General features: G+C 44.0%; 1 long non-coding RNA gene across 1 annotated transcript; it reads left to right on the top strand.

Annotated features, from left to right (window-relative positions):
* Positions 1-43: 43 nt before the first annotated feature.
* LOC133246183 (uncharacterized) lies at positions 44-25,638 on the top strand. The gene is made up of 3 exons (XR_009735944.1): positions 44-3,129; positions 4,639-4,724; positions 11,748-25,638. It is a non-coding gene; the product is annotated as an uncharacterized LOC133246183 (long non-coding RNA).
* Positions 25,639-27,527: the final 1,889 nt, after the last annotated feature.

Here is a 27,527-nt window from a genome sequence, read left to right as displayed (position 1 = left end):
TCTGGAAAAGACAAAAAACTAAGGAGACAATAAACAGGTTGGTGATTGCCAGGGGTTGGGGGGTGGGGGAGGGAGTGGGGACAGCAGAGCACAGAACATTTTTAGGGCAGTGAAACTGTTCTACGTGATACGATGATGGTGGATGCCTATCACTACACATTTGCCAAAACCCGTACGTGTCCAACACCAAGAGTGAACTCTAATGTAAACTATGAACTTTGGGTGATAATGTTGCATCATTGTAGGCTCATCGATTGTTTCAAACGGATCCCTCTGGTGTGGGACGTTGGTAGTGAGGGACGCTGGGCAAGTGTGGGGTCAGAGTGTAGACAGGAACTTGGTCCTTTCCACACAGCTTTGCTGTGGATCTAATACTGCTCTAAACATAAAATTCATACAGCAGAAATTAACATACCATTGTAAATCAACTATACTTCAACGTTTTTAAAGGTTATTAATTTTTCAAAAAAAATTAATGAACATTGGGAAATAACTTTAAGGGAAGAAGGTAAATGCAGAGATGGTTAGATAGCATCACCGACTCAATGGACATGAATTTGAGCAAACTCTGGGAGATAGTGGAGGACAGAGGAACTGGGTGTGCTCCCGTCCTTGGGGTCACAAAGAGTCAGACACAACTTAGTGACTGAACAACAACTTTTTAAATCATCTCGTATTCTAGCCAGTAGTGTAGAGCTTAATCAGAGCTCTAATTATCAGTGCAACTGGTGGGCAAGGACTAACCTGTTCATCACTGTATTTCATCATTTAAAGGCTCTCAATAAATGTTTGCTTTCTCCCATTTAACTGAGGAAGTTGAGGATTTGGGGGATGTTTTTGAGTCAAAAAGCCAGTCATTGGATTGTCATTTAGACTTGAAATAAGGGTGTGTTATCCGCAGATGAGTCTGCAAACTGCCAAGGGGTGCAGGGAGGTTGGCAGTACCCAAGGATAGGTTAATGCATGCTGGCATTACCCACGGACATGTAGAGGCCTTGATATCTCCTAGAGCCACAACACCTGTCCTTTGTAAGATTCTGGCATTACCAGAGAACCCTGGTGAATGCAGCAGTAATCAGAAGCCATCTTACTTTGGATTTCTGGAAGTTAGGGCTTGGCCGTCAGGAGGAGAAATTCCTTAAGAAGGAGACAGCTGTTTCCTATGTGTGGCTGTCCCCAGGCCCCTGTGGCAGGGCAAGTTACTAACACAGAGAAATCAAATGCAACTGAACACACAGTTTGCAAATTCTCTGCCACCTGCAGTGCCTTCAAGTGCCTCTTAGAAGCTGTCCTGGGAAAGGGATCTGCCAGGCCAGGAGTGGTTTGGTGTACAACCTCGGTGCTCACTGAGCGGACTTTGGTTTTCTTGGAAAACTAAAAGACAGGCCTCTGACTGCTAACCATGTTATCCGTATAACGGGAGGTGATTTCAGTGGTATTTCCCTCTTAAAAAAGATAAATTGTGCCATTTGAGTGCAGCTGTCACTGATTGGGTCTATGTGAACAGGATAAAAGAGTTATGTTCCCCAGCAGCTCTGTGATATATTGAAGAGCCACAGCAATAAACAAGAAAAGCTGACCACAGGAATGTCCCAGACAGAAAGGAAAAGGCCAGCAAGGAGGCTCCCCAGGGGGCTGTCATGGTCTCTCAGGGACCATAGTCAGACTCTCTGCTGTGGTACAGCCCACACACCAGCCCAGGACCACCATCCTCTGGTACCCTCCTACCAAGAGCACCCCAGAACCACCTTTTGCACTGAGCCATGAAAATCAGATTTCCTTTGGGAAAAGCAGGTGACTCCCACTATAAAATACTCTTAAAAATAGTAATAATAATCTTATTTATTTATTTTTGGCTTGCTGGGTCTTTGTTTCTGGGTGGGCTTTTCTCTAGTTGCAGCAAGTGGGGGCTACTCTCTCGTTGTGGTGTGCAGGCTTCTCATTGTTGTGGCTGCTCTTGTTGCAGGGCAGGGGCTCCAAGATGCATTTGGGCTTCAGCAGTTGCGGTTCCCAGGCTCTAGAGCACAGGCTCAATAGTTGCGGCGCATGGGCTCAGTTGTTCCGAGGCATGTGGGATCTTCCTGGACCAGGGATGGAGCCCGTGTTTCCTGCATTAGCAGGCGGATTCCTCACCACTGAGCGACCAGGGAAGCCCTCCTTCCAAAGAATGTTCTTGAAATGAACCAAAGTTCACTCTGATATCTGGAGGAGGCGACCCCACACACCACACTCAGGTCTTTTCCAGGACTCCACATCCTTAAATACGAGAGGGTGAAGCCGCGAGCACCAGGGGCTGAGGTCGGAGAAGAAGATGGGAATCCAGGAAAGAAGCTTGTGCCCAGCACAGAGGAGTTGGGGTTCCACCTGAGTCAACAGTGGACTCTGTGGGCTGCCCTCAGGGACTGCCCAGTGGAGGGCTTGGGGTGGGAAAAGCGGCAGGAGGCCCTTGCTGTAGCCAAGCTAGAGATAATGGTGGGGTCTGCTGGAGGTGGGGGCAAGACAGCAGCGGAGGGATTCTCGGAGGCAGAAACAACCAACTGAAAGGGAGAAATCTGGGCTACAGACCAGGCTTCTAGCTCTGGACAACTGGAAAGAAGGGGTGCCATTTTCCTCAATGGAAAAGGTCAGCCGGAGAAGGAGCAGCTATAGAGTGAGCTGAGAAACCAAGACATCCATTCTGGCCATGCCGAGTATGAGATGCCTGTGAGATAATCAGGTTAAGATGACAAGTCGGTAGCTGGTTGTAAGAGCCAGAAGTTCGGAAATCATTTTGGGCTAAAGACATTAACATTGGCATCAAAGACATAGTTTGTTGTTGTCGTTGTTTCTGTTTGTTTTCTCTCTCTTTTTTTTTTTTTTTTTGTAATTTGCCTGCACCGGGTCTTAGCTGCGGCACGTGAACTCTTAGCTACAGCATGTGGGATCTCATTCCCTGACCAGGGATTGGCCCCCTGCACTGGGAGCATGGAGTCCTAGCCCACTGGACCCCCAGGGCAGTCCCAAGGATGTAGTGTTTTTTAAAAAGATAAGATGGTACAAGAACACTTGAGAAGAAGAACCAGAAGAATGGAATGCCCAAGAGAAGAAAGGGAGCTTCATGAAACGGCCTGAGCAGAAATAGTCAAACAAGTAAGAAAAAGAAACCCACAAGAGTATGACATTCTGGGAATTGAGGAAAAAGGATTTTTCTAGAAGGAACTGGTCAGCTGTGTTGAAAGCTAGTAAGGTAGGTAAGATAAGGACAGGAGGTGTAATAGATGTAGTGGCCCAGAGGACATGTAGTAGACACGGTGGGGTACCTCCCAGTCCCTCCGTCAGGACAGAAGAGCTGAGGGGAGGGCTTTGTGCAAGCTCCCACCTCCCTCGGGGGAAGCCCACATCCCTTGGGGGAAGCCCACGTCCAATGTCTGCTTCAAGCAGGAGTGCAAACCCAGTCCTTGCCTCGACTCCAGCATCTCCAAAGTATCACCCCTCGGCAGAGCTCCCTGAGGGTTTGGCTGAGATGTGACCGAATCCGAGTTCAGCGGTTCCCTCTACCCAGCCGTCCATTCCTCACCCCTTACAAAAGTTGTTCCCAAAATCATTTCCAGATGCCTTTCCCTTCTGGGTCCGACTAATAGGCAATTACAAGGCTTTACCTGGCAGGACCTGAGGAATGTTCCCTCCCTACCTGAGAACTGGTGACAGCCAGGCCTGAAGTCTCTGACCGGAGCTGCAGTCCGGGACTCGGGTCCCTGGCTGTTCATGCTCTGACGCTCTGTGCTTGCAGCCCTGGCACCTTCATTCCTAGGTCTCTTGATCTGTGGCCTTCTTCAGGGGCCTCTGCTGAGGCCCCCTTATGAGGGAGGAGGAGAAAGCCTTGAGGTACGGTTGGCCACAGTGCCTTGCACCCAGTCGCCCTCCCCTCTCTCCAGGCCCAGATCCACAAAACTGCAGAAGCCTTTGATTCAGGCTCCCTCAACAGCGAGACAACCCCCACTGATCCATCTGACCTGGACCAGGGCATGTTCTACCGGAGGATATGGAAGGGGTGCCTCTGTGTATGCCATCGCTGTGAGAGATAGAAACCTCACTGGTACTCTCGTCTGGGGCTGTTGCTTTATCAGCTACCCCGATCCCTGGCAGCTGGGATCTCCCTCTCCAGCTCAGCTGAGCCCTGGATGCAAACACTGATGATACCCATGGGAGCTGGGAGGATGCCCTTGGAAAGGACAGGAGAGGGTGGCAGGACCCAGAGCCCTGGTCCTGGCCTTGGGCAGGACAGACAGAAGAGAGCATGGGTCGTCACAGGCAGGCTCGCCGACTGGGGAGCAGGGAGGGAAATTCAGAAAGTCTGGCATCTCCTCCATTCCTAATAAATGTCATCAGCTAAAGGAGGGAGCAGAGGAGTTTGGGGGAGAAATAAGGAGACGTGAAATGATTCTCCGGGACAGTGATACAGTGAACTCACTCAGTGAGGGAGCAGGCTAACTGGGCAGTGCTGGGAGTGTACTTGAAAACCCAACTATCTGCAAAGTGCCTGGCTCTGCGATGGGCAAACAGCAGGTGCTTCGCTTCATTAGCTGGAAAAAGGGCTAGAAGAAGAGCCCTCCCGGGGGTGATGCTCACCTGTTGCTATGTTTCTTGTTTCCACAACAGTCCTGGGAGAAAATGATCCAGCAAGTAGAAGAAAGTGTGTCTGAAAGTGACTTAGAGGCACCCAGTTGAGCAGCCCACGTCCACAGGTGGGGAAATTCAAATATCAAATTGGTTTTCACAGTACAAGCAGTAAAACTGCCACACCTACTCACACATTACAGTTTGTATCAGAAAGTTCTCAAGTGTGAAATCTTGGGGTCTTTCTCTTCTTGACCCCTGGGCAGCTAATGAGACTCATCACTATGGTTGTTCTCTTGAAAGCCTGAAATTGCCCCAGGCAGGCTACCCTAAAAGGCCTTTTGACCTTGTCATTTTGACCGTACTCGCCGCCCTGGAGGCTTCAGTTGTCCCTGAGGTCCTAAGCAGACGGAGAGGTAGAAAGGCCTCTTCTTGTCAGTCTTAATGATTACTGAGAAATAAAAATCATTGTCTATCCCATACATGCGGAGTCTAAAAAGAAGTGATAAAATGAACTTACAAAACAGAGACTCACAGACTTAGAGAAAAAAATGTATGGTTACCAGGGGGGAAGGATGGTGGAAAGGGCTTCTTAGGGAGTTTGGGATGGACATGGACAGGCTGCTATACTTAAAATGGGTAAGAAACAAAGACCTACTGCATAGGCACAGGGAACTCTGCTGTGTTATGTGGCAGCTTGGATAGGAGGGGAGTTTGGGGGAAAATGGATACATGTATGTTTCTCCGAGTCCCTTCACTGTTCACCTAAAACCATCACATTGTTAATCAGCTATCAAGTGCTCAAGTGTTAGTTGTTCAGTCGTGTCCGACTCTTTGCAACCCCGTGGACTATATCCCGCCAGGCTCCTCTGTTCTTGGAATTCTCCAGGCAAGAATACTGAAGTAGGTAGCCATTCCCTTCTCCAGGGGATCTTCCCAAACCAGGGATCACAGCATTGTTAAATCAGGTTAACAATGTTAACCTGTTAATGTTAATCATAACACAAATTTTTTTTTTAATTTGTAATTTTAAAATTAAAAAAAAATATCGTTGTCTAGGTCCATTGAATTGACCATGATGAGTCAATCCAAACCAGGCACTTCTTGGAACAAGCAGTTGCAAAATGACTTCTATTGGATGCATCATAAAGACTTATGTAATTGGACATAGTCCATTATCAGCCTCTACTTTCAAGATAAGACCTCCAAACAGCATCATTTCTCAAGGAATTACAAGACTGAGGACATTAAAAAAATTGAACTGAAACTATTTAGAGCCAATAACCCGGGCAGGGTCTCATGTAATAAATAAAGTCCATGCAAAAAAGATAAAGAGGCTCTTCTGCCTGGACACATCCCTTGGATGGCAGATCCAAGTCTCCTGTCCCTGGTTCTGAGCTATCAACTGATAATGCTGTATTGATTATCGCGGGCTTCCTATGTGGCACTAGGGATAAAGAACCTGCCTGCTAATGCAGGAGACATAAAAGACACAGGTTCAATCCCTGGGTCAGGAATATCCCCTGCAGGAGGGCACGGCAACCCACTCCAGTATTCTTGCCTGGAGAATCCCATGAGATTCTTGCCTGAGAATCCCACAGAGGCAGCTGCTGGGCTAGGGTCCATATGGTTGCAAAGAGTCAGACATGACTGAATCGACTTAGCACACATGAATGCATTGAACAGCCTAACTGGTCAGCAAAGGTCACTCTGCTTTTGAAAGTTAGGCAACTGAAATTGTAACCTGATTATCAATCAGGGGTCTAAAAAGAAAGAGACATCACACTCCAACAGAGCAGTTGAAGAGGATCACAAGAGGGACTATCCTTAGCGGGGTGGACAGGGTAAGCGAAACCAACAGGAAGAATGCTGTAGCATGAGGGTGGTGGAGAGCTTACTAGCTCCAGGCCTGGAGGGGAATGGGAGGAACCATTATTCCAGAGAGAGTAAAGGGGTCGGCAGCAGGGTCTGTAGCCAACCCACGGAGACCCTCCAGGAAGGGATCTCGCCTCAGTGTCCCCCATCCTCCAATCTCTGGCTGATGCCTCCCCCTGGCAGGACCCAACCAGAGTCATAAGGTAAAGGACTCCATTGCTGCATTTTATACAAGTGTATCCCAGGGCAGACCAGGGGGAGAGCGGATCTGGAGGGGCAAATGGAGGGCTCCAGTACCCCAGAAAAGCAATAGGAAAAAGAAGGAGCTCAGCTTGGTCCTCTGTGGTGACCCAGATGGATGGGATGAGGGTTGAGTGGGAGGGAGATTCAAGAGGGAAGGGACACAGGTACACATGTGGCTGATTCACTTCGTTGTACAGCAGATACTAGCACAACATTGTAAAGCAACTCTACCCCAATTTTAAAAAAGAAAATAAGAATAAGAACAGAGATTATAAAGGAGAAAATTTAGATATATGACAGTGGCATTTTTGCAACAAAGTTTTGTGGGCTGAATATTGAAAATTTCATAATCATTGCATTTATGTATGTCAGATTTTTAAGATATTTAAGGCATTTTATACTATTATATGGGGACTTCCCTGGTGGCTCAGTAGTAAAGCCTGCCAACACAGGAGACCTGGGTTCCATCCCTGGGTTGGGAAGATCCCCTGGAGAAGGAGATGGCAACCCACTTCAGTATTCTTGCCTGGGAAATCCCATGAACAGAGGAGCCTAGTGGGCTACAGTCCAAGAGGTTGCAGAGTTGGACACAACTTAGCAATTAAAGCAGCAGCAGCAGATACTAACTCATAATTTGGCTTATAATTTTCATCAAGTTTTCATTTGGAATAGTTTAACTGATTAAGATAACTGTTAAAATGTTTGGGGAACTCTTGTTTGTGAAATTCATGTTTTTGATATAATAATCATCTAGAGAGAATGTGAATATTTAGATAATTGTTAACTTTGAAAAAAAAATAATTTAATGTGCATTCCTATCGGTATACAAGAATCCCTTGGACATTAAGATTTCTAAATGGGGTAAGTGCAATGTCATTATAAGCCAAGAAGGAGGTAAGTGTCAGGTGACCTTGAAAATCTCCTTTCCCAAGTTCCTAGCTGATTCTGTCCTGGGTTGGCCTTCAGAGCCCAGTTCCAGAGCCGTTTCTTAACCTGAGGTCTTATACAAGTTGTTCTAAGTAGAAGCACTGGGGCTTTCAAGAGCCTCACAGGGTAAAAAAAGACAAATAATCCAATTTAAACATGGGCAAAAATTCTGAACAGACATTCCTCCAAAGAAGAAACACAGATGGCCAAGATGCACGTGAGAAGTTGCTCAACATCATTAACCATCACAGCAACACCATCCAAACCACAGTGAGATACCACTTCACGTCCAATAGGATGGCCGTAATTTAAAAGACAGATGATAACAAGTGTTGGCAAGGATGTGGAGAAGTCAGAACTCCTGTTCCCTGCTGTTAGGATTGTAAAATGGTGCAGCCACTTCAGAGAAGAGTCCAGCTGTTCCCTAAACAGAATTGCCATTTGACCCAGCAATTCCACCCTTAGAGATATACCCAAGAGAAAGGAAGACATGTGCCAATATAAAACTTTTACTCTTGCTATCCAAAAGAAAAAGAAGGCAGCTAGCAGCTGACCCTCAGGGCATGCTAGTGTTAACTATGACCTCACTTGCTCCTCACCACCAGCCTCAGATGGGTGCATTTCACAGATGAGCAAACTGAGGTTTGGTCCTTCCATTTCTGTGTATTGTCCAGTGTTCCTTAGAATCTTGGACTCTCAGTGCTGGAAGGAGTGTTAGACATGGCCTAGTCAAATCCCCCTCGCTTTATATATGAAGAACCAAAGACTTACAGAGTCAAGGACCTGGCCAAAATGTTGGAGTCATCTTTTTCTCCTCTTTGTCTCTCACTCTTAAATACAATCCATCACCAGACTTGTATGGCTTACCTTCAGAACAGTCCAATGTGGAGCTTTTGGGGGAGGGAAGGGTGCTGTGCAGGGTCTTCGTTGCCTCTCATGGGCTTTCTCTAGTAGTAGCTAGCGCGGGCTACTCTTCGTTGTGGTACTCAGCCTTCTCCTTAAGGTGACTTCTCTTCTTGGGCTCCTTATGGTGGCTTCTCTTGTTGGGGGGCACAGTAGTTACAGCACATGGGCTCAGTAATTGTGACTCCAGAGCACAGGCTCAGTAGCTATGATGTATGGGCTTAGTTGCCTGGAGGCATGTGGGATCTTCCCAGACAGGGATTGAACCCATGTCCCCTGCATTGGCAGGCAGAATCTTAACCACTGGTCCACCAGGGAAGTCTTTTTTTTTTTTTTCCTTTTTTTGCTGCAATGTGCAGCAGTTCTGTCCACCCCAACCAGCCCTCCTTTAACCAATCACCTGGATTACTACAGGACCATCTCAACAGGTTTCTTTACTTCCTCTCCAGCCCACCACTCAATACTGTAATCAACATACAGAAACCAGAGTGATCCTTTTGAGATACAAGTTCATTCCTCTGCTGAAATCCCTATAATGGTCTCCATTTCACTCAGGACAAAACCCAAACCCTCCCCAGAGCCTGCAGGCCCTACAGACTACTTGCCTGGCTCCTTTCCTCTGCACCCCTCCCTCTCTGCACTCCAGCTCCTTCATCCTCCTTGCTGTGCCTACGACATGCCACACATGTATGTCTCAGAGGCTTCACACATGTTTCTCCTTATGCCCAGAACATTCTCTGTTTACACAGCCCTCTCTTCATGTCCTTGCATTTCTGCTGCAATGTCTCCTCTTTGGAGAGGTCTTACTTATCTCTGTCCCTTGTCTTGCTTGGTTCTTTCTCATAGCAGGTATCATTACTTGACCTTCAGTTCAGTTTAGTCGCTCAGTTGTGTCCAACTCTTTGCGACCCCATGGACTGCAGCATGCCAGGCTTCTCTGTCCATCACCAGCTCCCAGAGCTTTTACGTTATTTCAGTTCAGCTCAACAAATATTTGTTTACAGAGCTGTTTGTGTCCATGTTAAACTGCAGGCTCTGGGAGGTCAGAGACTGTGTGTCTTGTTCACTGCTAGATCCCCAGCCCTTAAGACAGAAAGCTTCGCATTATAGTTGAATCTGCTGCACCACAGGCAATGTTTTTTCTTTTTTCCCCACTGAAGTGAAATTCACATAACATAAGATTGACCTTGTGAAAGTGTACACTTGAGTTTCATTTAGCACATTCACAGTGTGGAACAATCACCACCCATATCAAGTTCCACTTTCATCACCCATACCTATTAAGTAATCACTCCCCATTCTCCCCGCCCCCCAGTCGGCAACCACCAATCAGCTTTCTGTCTCTACAGATTGGCTTATTCTGACTGGAATGTGTATAAATGGGGTTACACAATATGTGCCCTTTTATGTCTGTCTTCTTTCACTTAACGTGAAGAATAATAGTCATATACACACATGCACACAGCACTTGCTCATTCACCCATTGATGAATATCTGGGTAGTTTCAGGCAATGCTTTTTGCAGGGGATCTGTAAAGATAAAGCTAAGACAGGAATTTAGTGCTTTCTAAGTAATGAAAGAATCTCGACCACAGTGAAGAATTAAAATAATACAACACTGGTTTAGCAGATCAGTTAGTTTTGGCATAGATTAGAGTGGTATGTTAAGTATGACTAGTGTGCTTATTTACCATCTTTGGAGCAAATTCCATTTCCAAAAACAAACAGACCTCATGTATTTGTCATCAAATACATTATATTTCTCCAGAAAGCCTCATTTCCTTTTTCATCTTAACTCTTGATAAACTTGAGAAGATTTGGCATGGCAGAATGGATACACGCGTATGCATGGCTGAGTCCCTTTGTTGTCCTTCTGAAACTATTGCAACATCATTAATCAGCCCTAGGCAATATAGAATGAAACATTTAAAAAAATAAAATAGCCTCTAACCTTTTTTGTATCTTGCTCTTCAACAGAGCGGTTGAAGCTTACAGTGTTTCTTATTACAGAAAATGGTAGCATATTTCCTGATGAGGGCCCTTCAGAGACAATTTCTGCTTAAGTCACACTGGTGGTGCGACAAGCAGCTACATCTCTGCTGCTTCCAACTCGGGGAGTTCTTTTGGCTCCCCACCCCACCCCTGGGACCACTTTTCTCTCTCTCCTGCGTCTGTTCCTTGCTCCGCGCCTCCCTCCTCAGAGCCGCCTAGCCCCTGTTCCCTTGCTCCTCCTCTCCAACCTGCCCGCACCGTCTGGGTCCCCACGGTGCACCGGTAAGCTCTGCTGGTGGCATTCCTGTTTGCTGGCCACGCTTGCCAGGGCCTCGCAGCACGGGTCTTCCCTCTCCTCTCTCCACCCCATTCCTGGTACCAATTTTCTACCTTCCAGAAACACTGCAGTCCACAAACTCCTTAGGGGACTTTGTTCTTTATTCTGGGAAGTACAATACAAATTATTCAGACTTAGGAAAATCAAAGCTTTTCCTTCAAAGGCAATCACTTTATGCAGGTAAAGAGTGTCCTAAAAGATTGGAAACTTTGTACCTTTGACAGAAACTGAACTGCCTTTGCAATATATTTGGCTATATTCATTGTCACATCTGAGAATAATGAGATTTCCGATGGCATTTAAAAATCAACGCAGTAGGCTAATATTTTATTGGGACTAAAGAAATGCTAGTGGAAGAGGCTAGCCTGATATAGTAGAAAATTCTGAACATCCTATCATCCCTAATAAGAAACTTTGAATCCACTAGATGTTGGGTTAGCCAAAAAGTTCATTCAAATTTCCCATCACATCTTATGGGTTAAAAAAAAAAAAACAAGCAAACTTTACCCAACCCAATACAATACAATCACGTGGAAAACTAGAAAGATTGTGTTAGAAAATTCCATGAAAGGAACAGAGGCTAAAAAATATAATCACCAGTCTCAAAATTTCTTAAAGCAATGATTCTCCAAATGTGCTCGTTGGACAGCAGCAATCACCAGAAAAACCTATCAGAAATGCAAACTCTCTGGTCCCAGCCTGACAGTACTGAATCAGAAGCTCTAGGAGTGAGACTTATAAATAACTCTCTGTCCTGACACAGGGACTCTGAGGCACACAAAAGGTGGAAGGATGCTCCCTTAAATGATGCAGCAATTGTTACTTTATTATGAAATCTGCAGATTTCTGTATTGTTGTGCCTTCTTATTTTGCAGGACTCACAAAGCACCCATGGTGGTGGAGATAGTGGATGTGAAACACCAACATCAGCAGAAGAGATTCTTTCTGACAGCTGAGGTCTGTGCTGCTGCCCGGCTGGCAGGTTTGTGTTCTTTGTGGTTTAACAGTCTTAGAGACAGATCTGCCGCATTCTGAGTACAGGCATTCTTCCTCCCATTAGCAGGGGTAGATACACCCTCGGAAGCACAAGAGTAGATATCTGTCCCTCCTCACCAGACTCTCTTTATGAATCTCCAGAGAGAAAGGACTGGGGCTTTTGGTAGAGGTAGAAATGGAGAAGGTGTCAGCTTTCGGTTCACATTACGCTCTATCTCAACTGGATTCCCCGCCGAAGAAGATCCTAAGGTGATGACTGACAGCATGTAGTTTTCCTGGCAGGTGCAAAGACAAGAGCAGTGAGAACATGACACAGGGAAAGGAAGATTTCCAGTGAACCAGCTTTCAAAGTGGATGAGCAAATCTTAATCCCATGGAGAAGCTCAAGAAAATGGTGTCGAACACATTCCTCAGAAGTATCCTGTCAAGGGATTAGGAAGCTGGGGTATTTGTACCCCCACGTATCATTCCTGACAACTTCTAGGCTGGATCCAACACAGGTATAGATGTGTGTCCCAATAGCAGATGTACACAGACAGGTAAAGGGATCCCCAAGGGTCATGGTTTACAACAGCATCGGTATACTCAAGACCAGGCAATAATGTCTGGTCCCAACTCTAAGATGGAAAAATAGGACTCAGGCCCTCTTAGGATGGAGTGCTATTTTAGTTTATTCCTGAAGCAGGAAATAAGCATTGCAAATGATCAAAACAAAAAACAGGTGGGTACACATGGCTCTCAGTGGCTTCCCTTATGAATCACTTTCATAATTCTGTGGTCTCAGCAGTTGCACCAAAAAGAGCCTACTGTTGTGGATTCATAACCTTTTATTACCTCCAACCCAGACACAACATATTCTATTAAATAATACATCAGTTATGATGCTCAACAACCATTTTTGGTGCGTTTTGAAAGAAAAAAACAACTTTTGATCAGTTAAATATATGCCCAAAGATTACCAGACAATGAGAAAAGCTAGTGGCATAAAAGAAAAGTATAAAGATAAGCAAATAGAGCAAATTGACTCGGGACAAAACAGACTATTGGAACAGAAAAGAATGTCACAAAAACCCAAGTTCAAAAGATTTGAGGTGCTTGTGGATCCATAAAACAAGAAAAGGTGCTACTTTAAAAAAAAATCAGAATAATAACGTGCTTTCACAATTGCAGAAATAAAAATTTCATTAGAATTCAAATAAGTCCTCCAAAATCAAGTGCAGAAGTACAAAGAAATTTAAAAATAGATAGAATGAGCAGATTGAGAGACACTGAGGGTCAATGAAGAAAGTAAAATGTCCTAGTAATAAGAAAGCAGAGAAAATGGAGAGGACAAAGTAGCTGAAAAACAGTACAATGGTGGGACTTCCAGTTCTGATGATCACAGAACTTCCGGTTCTGATCACAGTCAGGACAGCAATCCTTGAGAGAAGAGAAACAACTGAAATAAGCTCTGTGATTGCCCAAGCTGATTTTCCAGAGAGAACTGCCAGGCATCAGCAAAGAGAGGAGGAAGAGGAACCCAAAGCCCCTGTGGGTTGAAGAGATGGAACTAGGAGCCCACAAAGACTGAGGCAGCTGGATTTCACAGGGCAGGATAACAGGGAGGAGAATTCTGACAGAGAGAAAGCTCTAGATATCTGCAAAGGGGCTCCCTCAAATGTTTGCTTAAGTACTGATCAGAGCATGTGTTATGAGAAAACGTGAGGCTATGGGAAGACCCACCCAAAGAAACAGTGAGGTCAATACCTCGGACTCATACAGAGTAGGGATAGTTCTCCCACCAGAGCAGAAAACCTGATGACTCATGGGACATCAGGCAGTCGGGCAAATTTAGGACATACTGAACACTTCTCCACTCCCACCTAAGAAAACCAAGCCTCAAAACAACCAAGCTCTTTCAAAATGCCTCAACTGCATCTCAGAAGAAAACTCAAGCATACTTACAGGAACACAGAAACTTCAAGCACCAAACAATATAAAATTTACAATATATGTCATCTGATCAAAAATTACCAGGCATGCAAAGAAGCAGGAAAATATAACCCATAATGAGGAAGGAAATCAATTTTTTAAAAAGCATGAATAGAATTCATAGGTTGGAACATTAAAACCATTCAAGAAAGTAGAAGGAAGCATTCTTATGTTAAAAAAAGAGATATGAAAGCTATAAAAATTCAGACTCATGACGATGAAAAATACAATGTCTGAGATGAAAAATATACTAAATTAACAGCATATTAGACTCTGCAGAAAAAAAAAAAAAGACCAGTGAACTTGATGACATAGCAACAGAAACTATCTAAAATGAGAGAAAGAGAGAGAAAAGATTGGGAGAAAAGTGAAAAGAATATCAGTATGTTGTGGCACAACTTCAAGCAACCTAATATATGTGTGTTTAGAAAGAGGGAGCAGTAAAGAAAAAAAATCTTTGAAAAAAAATCATGCCGAATAATTTCCCAGGCTTGACGAAAATTATAAATACACAAAGATCTAGAAACTCAACAACTCTATTTCCTTAAGCCAAAGAGAGACACAGTTTTCAAATTGAAAGGGCCCAGTGAATTATGTCAAGCAATCAAAGTGTCCAGGTAGTCCATTAGGGCAAGAGCCAAACTGAAAGTAACAAGCAAGCCTTTATTCACTTAATTGTATGAGCCTGCCAAAGAGCCACCATGGAGGCTCTCCTGTGTTCCCTTTCCCCGCAGCACTGCTCAGGCCAGTCAGTTTCCTGACCCAGGGATCGAACCCAGGTCTCCTGCATGGCAGGTGGATTCTCTACCATCTAAGCCACCAGGGAGGTCCCAGATACAGCACAGACAGGAGAAATGTCTCACTGCCAAGGACCCCTGAACAAAGGAGGTCAGGGAGGGAGAGAAAAGGTACTGAATCAAAGCAGAGAAAAGGTGACTTCCCAGGTGGTCCAGGGGCTGACTCCACACTCCCAATGCAGGGGGCCCAGGTTCAATGCCTGATCAGGGAACTAGATCCTGCATGTCGCTACTCAGAGTTCCAGTGCTGCAACTAAAGATCGCGCGTGTCACAACTAAAAAGACCCCACGTGCCGGAACTAAAGAACCTGCATACTGACACAAGGGTCAAAGATCCATGTGCCGAAACTAAGACCCAGCACAGCCAAATCAATCAAACAAACAAAGTAGACGAAAGTACCTCAGCTGAGACCTCTGAACAGACATCCCTAGAATGTAGATATGCCTTTGAACTCAGCTAGCCTTGCTGAAGGTGGGGGGCTGGTATATGGAACTTAGCTTCCCTTTACTGAGGACCCCTGCCAGGCAAAGCTTTATTCTTGCCTGTGATCTGGACTGAAAAGTCACACTAGGATTTTGGCCTGGAAGCAGAATCCTCAAATGGGATGCAGAATGACTGAGAAATATTTCTGATATGCTGCTGGGTATCGAATCTGGAAATCAGGAGAGAGATCTAAGCTAATAACAATTTGGGGAGCTATCAGTGTATATGACAGTCAATAAAGTCATGGAGGGGAAGAGATCATGAGGGGAGATCGTTTAAAATGAGTAGAAAGAAGGCCCAGGACAAAGCAGTTGAGGACATTAATATTAACTAAAAAGCACTGGTGTGAGTTTGCAATGGAGATTGAGAGTGGCCAGAGGGATGGAAGAAACAGCAAAAGAGTGTGAAATGAAATGAGGCCTGAGAAGAAGGGAATAGGGAAAGATAGGCAATGCTATTGAGAAGTCAGATAAGATAAAGCCTGGAAAGAGTCTTAATAGCTTTGAAGAAACTAGCTGGTGATCTTGCTGAGAACAAGGTAAGCACAATGGTAGAAGGGAAAGCCAGACTTAGTATGTGGAGGAGTACATGGGAAGTAAGAAAACAAAGAGAGTGTGGATAAATGTATCTAAGTTCAGTTCAGCCACTCAGTCCAGTCTGACTCTTTGTGACCATGGACTGCAGCACACCAGGCGTTCCCTATCTATCACCAACTCCCAGAGCCTGCTCAAACTCATGTCCATCCAGTCGGTGATGCCATCCAACCATCTCATCCTCTGTTGTCTCCTTATCCTCTCACCTTCAATCTTTCCCAGCATCAGGGTCTTTTCCAATGAGTCAGTTCTTCACACAGGTGGTCAAAGTATTGGAGTTTCAGCTTCAGCATCAGTCCTTCCAATGAACATTCAGGACTGATTTCCTTTAGGATGGACGGATTGGATCTCCTTGCAGTCCAAGGGACCCTCAAGAGTCTTCTCCAACACCACAGTTCAAAATCATCAATACTTCGGCACTCAGCCTTCTTCACAGTCCAACTCTCACATCCATACATGACTACTGGAAAAACCATAGCCTTGACTAGACGGACCTTTGTTGGCAAAGTAATGTCTCTGCTTCTCAATATGCTATCTAGGTTGGTCATAAGTTTTCTTCCAAGGAGCAAGTGTCTTTTAATTTTATGGCTACAGTCACCATCTGCGGTGATTTTGGAGTCTACGGAAATAAAGTCTGTCACTGTTTCTATTGTTTCCCCATCTATTTGCCATGAAGTGATGGGATTGGATGCCATGATCTTTGGTTTTTGAACGCAGAGTTTAAAGCCAGCTTTTTTACTCTGCTCTTTCACTTTCATCAAGAGGCTATTCAATTATTCTTAATTTTCTGCCATAAGGGTGGTGTCATCTGCATATCTGAGGTTATTGATATTTCTCCCGGAAATCTTGATTCTAGCTTGTGCTTCATCCAGCCCAGCGTTTCTCATGATGCACTCTGCATATAAGTTAAACAAGCAGGATGAAAATACACAGCTTTGCCCTACTCCTTTCCCAATTTGGAACCAATCCATGATTCCATGTCTGGTTCTAACTGCTGCTTCCTGACCTGCATACAGATTTCTCAAGAGGCAGGTAAGGTAGTCTGGTATTCCCATCTCTTGAAGAATTTCCCACAGTTTGTTGTGATCCACACAGTCACAGGCTTTGGCATAGTCAATAAAGCAGAAGTAGATGTTTTTCTGAAACTCTCTTGCTTTTTTGATGATCCAACAGATGCTGGCAATTTGATCTCTGGTCCCTTTGCCTTTCCTAAATCCAGCTTGCACATCTGGAAGTTCTTGGTTCACGTACTGTTGAAGTCTAGTTTGGAGAATTTTGAACATCACTTTGCATGTGAGATGAGTGCAATTGTGCAGTAGTCTGAGCATTCTTTGGCATTGGCTTTCTTTGGGATTGGAATGAAAACTGACCTTTTCCAGTCCTGTGGCCACTGCTGACTTTCCCAAATTTGCTGGCATATTGAGTGCAACACTTTCACAGCATCATCTTTTAGGATTTCAAATAGCTCAACTGGAATTCCATCACCTCCACTAGCTTTGTTCATAGTGGTGCTTCCTAAGGCCCACTTGACTTTGCATTCCAGGATGTCTGGCTCTGACTGAGTCATCACACTATTGTGGTTATCTGGGTCATGAAGATATTTTTTTGTATAGTTCTTCTGTATATTCGTGCCACCCCTTCTTAATATCTTCTGCTTCTCTTAGGTCCATACCATTTCTGTTCTTTATTGTGCCCATCTTTGCACGAAATATTTCCTTGGTATCTCTAATTTTCTTGAAGAGATCTCTAGTCTTTCCCATTCTATTGTTTTCCTCTTTGCATTGATCACTGAGGAAGGCTTTCTTATCTCTCCTTGCTATTCTTTGGAACTCTGCATTACAATGGGTATAGCTTTCCTTTTCTCCTTTGCTTAGCTTCTCTTCTTTTCTCAGCTATTTGTAAGGCCTCCTCAGACAACCATTTTGCCTTTTTGCGTTTCTTTTTCTTGGGGATGCTCTTGACCCCTGCCTCCTGTACAATGTCACGAACCTCTGTCCATAGTTTTTCAGGTACTCTATCAAATCTAATCCTTTATATCTATTTGTCACTTCTACTGTATAATCTTAAGGGATTTGATTTAGGTCACACCTGAATGAAAACCCAGTAGTTTTCCCTACTTTCTTCAATGTAAGTCTGAATTTGGCAATAAGGAGTTCATGATCTGAGCCACAGTCAGCTTGCGGTCTTGTTTTTGCTTTATAGAGCTTCTCCATCTTCAAATAATGTAATCAATCTGATTTTAGTGTTAACCATCTGGTGATGTCCATATGTAGAGTCTTCTCTTGTGTGGTTGGAAGAGGGTGTTTGCTATGACCAGTGCGTTCTCTTGGCCAAACTCTACTAGCCTTTGCCCTGCTTCATTTTGTACTCCAAGGCTAAATTTGCCTGTTACTCCAAGTGTCTCTTGACTTCCTACTTTTGCATTCCAGTCCCCTATGATGAAAATGACATCTTTTTTGGGTGTTAGTTCTAGAAGGTCTTGTAGATCATCATAGAACCATTCAACTTCAGCTTCTTCAGCATTAGTGGTTGGGGCATAGACTTGGATTACTGTGATATTGAATGGTTTGCCTTGAAAACAAACAGAGATCATTCTGTCATTTTTGAGATTGCATCCAAGCACTGTATTTCTGACTTTTTTGTTGACTATGAGGGCTACTCCATTTCTTCTAAGTGATTCTTGCCCACAGTAGTAGATATAATGGTCATCTGAATTAAATTCACCCATTCCATTCCATTTTAGCTCACTGATTCCTAAAATATTGATATTCACTCTTGCCATCTCCTGTTTGATCACTTCCAATTTACCTTGATTCATGGACCTAACATTCCAGGTTTCTATGCAGTATTGCTTTTTACAGCATCAGACTTTACTTCTATCACCAGCCACATCCACAGCTGGGCATTGTTTTCGCTTTGGCTCAGCCTCTTCATTCTTCTCTGAGCTACTTCTCCAGTTTTCTCCAGTAGTGTATCAGGCACCTACCCATCTGGGGAATTCATCTTTCAGTGTCATATCTTTTTGTCTTTTCATACTGTTCATGGGTAGCTAAACTTGGCTGTAAATGACAGGAAAGAAAAACTACTTCTGGGGAAGTAAAGGATACATACTTTTTGAAGATGGGAGAGACCTGGGAATGTTTTATTGTTGATGAGAAGGAGTGAAGGAGAGAAAATGGAAGTCACGGAACTGTTTTTGTTCAGTCGTTATGTTGTGTCTGACTCTTTGCGACCTCATGGATGGTAGCATATTGGGCTCCTCTGTCCTCCACTGTCTCCTGGAGTTTGCTCAAATTCATGTCCACTGAGTCAGTGATGCTATCTAACCATCTCATCCTCTCAAATAAGCCCCAAATTTCTTACTTTTCTTACTAGAAACTCAGCCTGATTTAAATTTATTTGAGGAAGATAAATCTTGAAAATATATCCAAGTTAGTCTCCAGGCCATACATGCAAATAAAGTTGGATTAATACTCAGTGCAGACATGAAAAGATGCTCAACATTGCTAAATATTAGGGGAAATGCAAATTAAAATTATAATTAGGTTTTTCCCCTCACACCAGTCAGAATGGCCATCATTTAAAGCTCTTCAAATAAGAGATGCTAGAGCTTATGTGGAGAAAAGAGACCTCTCCTATAGTATTGGTGGAGATTAAGTTGGTGCAGCCAGCATGGAAAACAGTATGGGGTTTCCTCAGAAAACTAAAAATGCCAATCTCACTTCTGGGCATATATCCAGACAAAACTATTGGGCTGATCACAAAGTTCATTTTTCACTAAGACTAATCTTATGGAAAAACCTGAACAAACTTTTTGGCTGATGTTGGGAAAGATTGAAGGCAGGAGGAGGAGGGGACAACCAAGGATGAAATGGCTGGATGGCATCACCAACTCAATGGACATGAGTTTGAGCAAGCTCAGGAGTTGGTGATGGACAGGGAAACCTGGTGTGCTGCAGTCCATGGGGTGTCAAAGAGTGGGACACAACTGAGCGAGTGAATTGAACTGAATATAATCCCAAAAGATTCATGCACCCCTAGGTTTATAACTGTGAGGTAGAAATTACTAGGCAGTTAGTGTAGAACTCTGAGTCTTGTTTTCAGTAAGCATCCTGCTCCATTGTCCTGAATTCCTAGAAAGTGTCTTTCAGTTCAGTTCAGTCCAGTCGCTCAGTCGTGTCTGACTCTTTGTGACCCCATGAATCGCAGCATGCCAGGCCTCCCTGTCCATCACCAACTCCCGGAGTTCACTCAGACTCACGTCCATCGAGTCAGTGATGCCATCCAGCCATCTCATCCTCTGTCGTCCCCTTCTCCTCCTGCCCCTAATCCCTCCCAGCATCAGAGTCTTTTCCAATGAGTCAACTCTGCATGAGATGGCCAAAGTACTGGAGTTTCAGCTTTAGCATCATTCCTTCCAAAGAAATCCCAGGGCTGATCTCCTTTATGATGGACTGGTTGGATCTCCTTGCAGTCCAAGGGACTCTCAAGAGTCTTCTCCAACACCACAGTTCAAAAGCATCAATTCTTCAGCACTCAGCTTTCTTCACAGTCCAACTCTCATATCCATACATGACCACTGGAAAAACCATAGCCTTGACTAGACAGACCTTTGTTGGCAAAGTAATGTCTCTGCTTTTCAATATGGTATCTAGGAAAGTGTCTTTAGTCTGATAAATTATCAGCACTCAGATCCAGGGAAGGGCAGTAATTAAATTCTGTTCCACATGCTTGAGGGAAAAACAACTTGTGATCATTAACCTTAAGCCCATACATCAGGTTCATGGCAAAATGGCCAGAGGTCATGAAAAAGGGTGGTGACTTAATTCAAGGATCAAGAGAAAATGTTAAGTATCTTGACCTTTAAAAAATTGATTGGTTATGAATAATGCGATTTAAGGAAGGATATAAAAACTGCTGTAAGTCCCACCATGGGGGGACCCTTTACCCCCTCTCGGTGTCTATGCTGAGAGTTTTGTACTTTCCTCCTCTTTAATAAATCCTATTCACTTGCTACTGTGAGTGTTTGCATGTTCATGGATTCCATTCTTCAGCGCCTCAGACAAGATCTCGGATTCCCGTCTCAATAGCATTATTCACAATAGCTAAGACAGCCTAAATATCCATCAACGGAGGAGTGGGTAAAGAAGATGTGGCATGTACATACAATGGAATGTTACTCAGCCATAAAAAAAAAATAAATAATGCCATTTGCAGCAACGAGGATGGACCTAAAGATTATCGCACTAAGTGAACCAAGTCAGAGGAAGACAAATATTGTATATCACTCATATGTGGAATACAATTTTTAAATTATGCAAATGAACTTATTTACAAAAATAGAAACAGACTTACACATGCAGAAAACAAACTTATGGACACATGGTGGGAAGGGATGAATCAGGAGCTTGGGATAAATGTGCACACACTGCTGTACAGAAGATAGAAAACTAACGAGGACCTACAGTATAGCAGGGAATCCTACTCAGTATTCTGTGGTAGCCTATATGGGGAAAGAATACAAAAAAGAATGAATGTATGTTTATGTATGACTGAATCACTTTGCCGTACACCTGAAACTAACATATTGTTAAAAATTGTTCATCTGAAGCATATAACATTCTACATCAACTATACCTCAATTTTTTAAAAAATTTAACAAATAAGTAAAAAGAAAGAAAAACTATGCCACTCCCTTGGTTTCTCTTTTTTCTCTGGTTAGCCCTTCTGGGACGCATTTGCAGATTTTCTTTTCCTTTCTGATTTTACATGCCTGTTCCTCAGTTTTCTGTCATTCTCATTCTATAAGCCTTCCCTCTTAGGGACCTCATACACATGCATGGATTCATTTAGTAAAATATAAGGCGGATGACTATGAAATCTATTTTTCCAATTCAGACTTCTATATACAGCCATTACCTGCTCTAACAGGTCTCAACATAAACTCATGTTTTCCACCTTTTTCTTTATTCCTTTTCTATTTTATGTCTTGGTTATGGGCTCACCATAAAGTCATTCCTCAAGGTGGAAACTTAGGAGTCATCCTTACTGACAGAAATAAACAGTCTATAATTGGAATAGAAAATAGTTTTATTTGAGCCAAACTGAGAACTGGAGATGGAACAACAGACTGGTTCCAAATAGAAAAATGAGTACATCAAGGCTGTATACGATCACCCTGCTTATTTAACTTATATGCAAAGTACATCGTGAGAAACACTGGGCTGGAGGAAGCACAAGCCGGAATCAAGATTTCCAGGAGAAATATCAATAACCTCAGATATGCAGATGACACCACCCTTATGGCAGAAAGTGAAGAAGAACTAAAGAGCCTCTTGATGAAAGTGAAAGAGCAGAGTGAAAAAGTTGGCTTAAAGCTCAACATTCAGAAAACTAAGATCATGGCATCTGGTCCTATCACTTCATGGCAAATAGATGGGGAAACAGTGGCTGACTTTATTTTTGGGGGCTCCAAAATCACTGCAGATGGTGATTTCAGCCATGAAATTAAAAGATGCTTACTCCTTGGAAAGAAAGTTATGACCAACCTAGATGGCATATTCAAAAGCAGAGACATTACTTTACCAACAAAGGTCCATCTAGTCAAGGCTATGGTTTTTCCAGTGGTCATGTATGGATGTGAGAGTTGGACTGTGAAGAAAGCTGAGCGCCAAAGAATTGATGCTTTTGAACTGTGGTGTTGGATAAGACTCTTGAGAGTCCCTTGGACTGCAAGGAGATCAAACCAGTCCATCCTAAAGGAAATCAGTCCTGGGTGTTCATTGGAAAGACTGATGTTGAAGCTGAAACTCCAATACCTTGGCCACCTGATGTGAAGGGCTGACTCATTTGAAGAGACCCTGATGCTATGAAAGATTGCGGGCAGGAGGAGAAGGGGAAAACAGAGGATGAGATGGTTGGATGGCATCACCGACTCAATGGACATGGGTTTGGGTAGACTCCAGGAATTGGTGATGGACAGGGAGACCTGGTGTGCTGCGGTTCATGGGATCACAAAGAGTCGGACACGACTGAGCGACTGAACTGAACTGACTGAGGACTATAGCCTGGAAGATGCAGATTCAAGAAGTACTTGAACTGTGCTCTGCTGGATGACAAGATAGGGGAGGCTTATAGAGGCAAAACCCACAAAATTATATAAGTTTGTCAAGAATTATAATTGGAACTGACAAGAAATATGGGTGCTTGTCAAGCAAGGATTGGTTGGGTCTGAAATGGTTGCCTGGTTACAGAGAAGAAGTTGAGACCAGAAGGCTCCAGCTGGCAGCTGCTGGCAGATAATTGTTTTGAGAATGGTCTGATGGTGTCTTCAAGTTAAGAAAATTCAAGTTCCCAGTAATGCTGGAACATGTCTGAAACCACATCCACAGGGACTAACCAGTTCCATTTTCAATGCTTGAAGTATAGCTATTCCATATTGAGTTTTAAATGCATTCTTTCCTTTAATGGTTAAAGCAGATGTACAATGCATGTTTAATAGGCCACAAAACAAGCTGTTCTGGTTAGCATAAATTTAAATCATGTGTAAGCTAGAATGACTTCCTCATTCCTCAATATGTGAACATTTCTTCCATCATCCTCAACTACAACCTCTTCTACAACTAATTAGCAAAAGATAGATGCTACTCCATGATATTCACTAGCTCCTTCCCTTATCCATGACTCCAGTTCTGCCTTTAAAGGCCAACCCTTTCATCCAAGCCTTATTGTAACTGTATTTTTTTGAACTCTTTATTTTATATTGGAACAAAGCTGACTCACAATGTTGTGATAGCTACAGGCTCTGGTTTCTCTTCAGATCCTCTAAATCTTTCAGCTGTTTAACAATGTTGTGCTAGTTTCAGGTGTACAGCAAAGTGACTCAGTTATACATATACACGTATCCATTCTTTTTCAAATTGTATTCCCGTTTAGGTTGTTACATACGGAGAGCAGTATGGAGGTCCCCTAAGAACCTACAAATAGAGCTACCATATGATCCTGCAATCCCACTCCTGGGCATATATCTGAAGAAGAACGTGATCCAAAAGGATGCATGCAATCATACTTTAAGAAACCTTTCCTTCTCCCACTGTTCTCTCTAACTCATTCTCCACCCTGCTGCCAGAATGTTTCTACATGGAAAGTTGGAGCAAGTTATTTCTCCTTTTGAAGAACGCCTTTTGGATAATCTCCATAGCCTTCAGTCTAAAAATCAAACCTCTCAACTTAATAAAGGGCTAAAAAGAGAGAGAGAGAGAAGGGCTGCAGTTTCAGGTGTGTGTGAGATTTTGGTGGTGAGAAACTGCAGTCTGATCTGTTGGCTGCTTGAATTTTCGAAGAAGGTAGGAGTTGGGTGGGACATCTGTTGGAAGTGGGAAGCAGGGGGGCAGAGATGTGCAGTGAGGGCAGAAGGTTTAAATTTCAGCCCAGCTGAGGTTAGACAAAGAAGTTTCGATCTCTGGGGCTGTGTGATCCTTCAGAATAGCAGACTTGGGTGCACCCCCTGAGCCAAAAGAGAGGTAGCCAATGCAAGAAAAAACTGACCCTCCTCTGTCCCCTTGAAAAGCAGGAAATAAGTCTCCCATGTGAAAAATAGAAGTAGGACACCTTTATCAGGAGAGATGGGGAATTCAGAAGACAGGGAATCCAACCTTGTTATTTCTTTAATTTACTACCCAAGCCCAAATTCTGTTTAGATTAGTCACTAACTAAGCACCTAAAACCAAGTTTCTTTGTCCTGTTATTCCTCAGAGATTTATTTCTTTATTGAAAAAGTACAGAAGCTGCCTGCTTTGGCCACTTCTTAGAGTACATTTCTATGAGAACTCCGTGTGCATGAATTTATGTTTGTTTCTCTTCTCCTGTTAACCTGTCTGTGTCTATTTCATTAGTAATCCACCTGCAAGAACTCAAGAGGAGGATGTTTCCTCCTCCCTGACAGTTGGTAAGCCAGCCAGGAGACTGGCCAGACTGCCACCCTAAGACTGCTACAGCTGAGAAATCCTGGGACACATAACAAAGACCAGCTTGTGGCTCAGAGGCTAAAGAATCTGCCCGAAAGGCAGGAGACCTGGGTTCAATTCCTGCGTTGGGAAGATATCCTGGGGGAGGAAATGGCAACCCGCTCCAGTATTCTTGCCTGGAGAATTCCATGGACAGAGGAGCCTGGCTACAGTCTATGGGATCACAAAGAGTCAGACATACTGAGCAACTAACACACACGCACCCAGGTCTCTGCCTACAAGGTCTGGTTGAGGGGAAAGTCGTGGGAGTTCCCTTTCTCTCTTCTGTTTAGATTTGCAGGAGGTTTTGGAGCCAGTTCCTTATGACATAGAGCCTCCACCATTTGGTAAATGAGTATTCTTGCTTTATATTGATTCCTTCCTCCCAGATGGTCACTGTTTTCCCTTGTCTCTCTCTGTTGTGTCATTTGTCAGAAGGAAGAAGAAATACCGGCCAGAACATATGCATAGGACCCGTAAGTCTGCTGTTTAAGCAATACTAGAGGTCTTTCCCCCAGAATTACTTGGTCTGAGGTGGAATTATACACTCAGAAGAATGGAGAGCATCCAAAGTGTTTGTTAAATGTTTTATACAAACTTTTCAAGGGCACACAGCACTGCAGCTGAAAGCCTTAGGACACAGGGATCTCCTCATGTCTGCTTTAGTGGGAAATGTTTTCCCTATTATTAAAAGCAAATTAAAAATAGTGTGGTCAGGGACCTCCCTGGTGGTCCTTTGGCTAAGACGCCACCTTCTTACTGCAGGGGGCCCAGGTTCCATTCCTGGTCAGGGAATGAGAACTCTGCAACTAAGGGTTCACGTGCCACCACTAAAGATCTCACAAGCCTCCAAGGAAGATAGCAGATCCTGCATGCCACAGCCAAACAAATAAATAAATAAAATGTATTAAAAAAAAAAACACATGGCACTAAAAAAAGATGGTGTGATTGGTTTGTCTGGGCAACCACTAAGCTAATAATGGAAGCTGCAGCCAATTCTTTGAAAATAGTCTGCAGGAATAAATGCTGCAGGGGGAAAAGAGTTATTAATAAAAGAAACAGTTCTTGCTTTGCAACTGGAATCTTCAGAAAAACAAAAGCAAGACCCTAAGAGCAACTCCAAGACTACTCAGAGATCTTCCTATTTGCCTCCAGACAATTGCAGATATTGTAAGAAATCCAGACATTGGAAGAGAAATTGTCCTGCACTTAAGAGGAAGGAAGGTTTAAGACCCCTCTAGGCCCCAGTACTCCCACGTTCATTTTTCTCCTCCTGAGGGACAAAAATTCCCTCAAATGACAGTGTCAGCTGATCCTCAATTCAACCCCGAAAGCCTACCATTAAGCTTAGAATAGAGGCTCCTAATTGGATTTCTTAATTGACACTGGTGAGACTTTCTCCCATCCACTCAAAAGCCTTCTCTCTACCTGTCACTTCTGAATCTATTCAGCAGCTGGAGTCTGCGGGCATTGCCTCATCGCCCATGTCTCAGCCCACCCTAATATCTTCAGGGCCTCACCAGCAAGCCTTTTGCTACTTTTCTGGCAGCCTCCAGATAGACTGTGGCTACACCTCCAGCTGTTGGCTTACCTCCTTTTGACAGACCTTTTCATCATGCTGCCATGAAAGCAATAGAGTGGCTACAGGCATTACCGGACAGCCTTTTGCCTCTTGGATGAGTCTGTAGCTTATCTCTCATGCCAAAAAGACCCTGTAGTATTAGGTAAGGCCCCACGCTGACCTGCATGGGCACAGCTGCCACCTGGATTGACAAAGCTAGTACTCTAACCCTGCCAGGCTCCTCTGTCCATGGGAGTCTCCAGGCAAGAATAGTGGAGTGGCTTGCCATGCCCTCCTCCAAGAGATCTTCCCAACCCAGGGAAGATCAGACACAGACACACAGGTTCAATGCGTCTCTTACATCTCTTATGTTGGCAGGCAGGTTCTTTACGACTAGCGCCCCCTGGGAAGCCCCAGTACTCTAAGAAGAGGCTCCCAAATGCAGGTTTCTGTTGCCCACTCTGTGTCCTCTACCTTACAGATCATAATGCGCAGCATCTCCCTACAGAGGGAACAAACCACCCATGAGCAGGCTCTTTTAACTCCCCCTTCCTTCATCTTCCATCTTCGTAATACTCTAAATTCAGCTATTTCATGCCCCTCCCTGGTGACGGAGAGCCCAGTTCATTTCACATGATTGCCTTGCAGCCACGAAACAGTCTCAAAGCCACAAGAAGACCTCTCAGACATCCCTCCAGACAACCCAGACTTCTCTTTTGTGATGCCTCGTACAAGTGAAATTTTCACAGAAACATAATAGCTAGTTATGCCATAGTCTCTCCACAAGAAACACTTGAAGCCACTGTAAAGCCAGTCCAGGCTGCTGAACTCATAGCCTTTACTAGAGTGTGCACATTAGCGAAAGGGAAAACCATCACTTTCATCAGAGTCTGTCCTGCTGTTGGCTCAACTTGGAAATCCCCCGGATTCTTAATCTGTGCAGGCACTCCTACTGCTAAAGGGCATGTAATTGCTGCCCTATGACAAACCACCCACTTCCCTTCTAAAACTGCTACCAGTCACTGTTCAGCCCATACTAAGAAAACAGATTCTACATCTTTAGGGAACAGTTGAAGAAGGAAATGACAACCCACTCCAGTGTTCTTGCCTGGAGAATCCCAGGGATGGGGGAGCCTGGTGGGCTGCTGTCTATGGGGTCGCACAGAGTCGGACACGACTGAAGCGACTTAGCAGCAGCAGCAGCAGAGTCCACCTGCAATGCGGGAGACCACCTGCAATGCAGGAGAC

Source organism: Bos javanicus, chromosome 1, assembly GCF_032452875.1.
Source record: "Bos javanicus breed banteng chromosome 1, ARS-OSU_banteng_1.0, whole genome shotgun sequence".
Taxonomy (NCBI): Eukaryota; Metazoa; Chordata; class Mammalia; order Artiodactyla; family Bovidae; genus Bos; species Bos javanicus.
The sequence above is the reverse complement of the archived record's forward strand: the minus strand, read 5'-3'. Positions and strand labels throughout refer to the sequence as shown.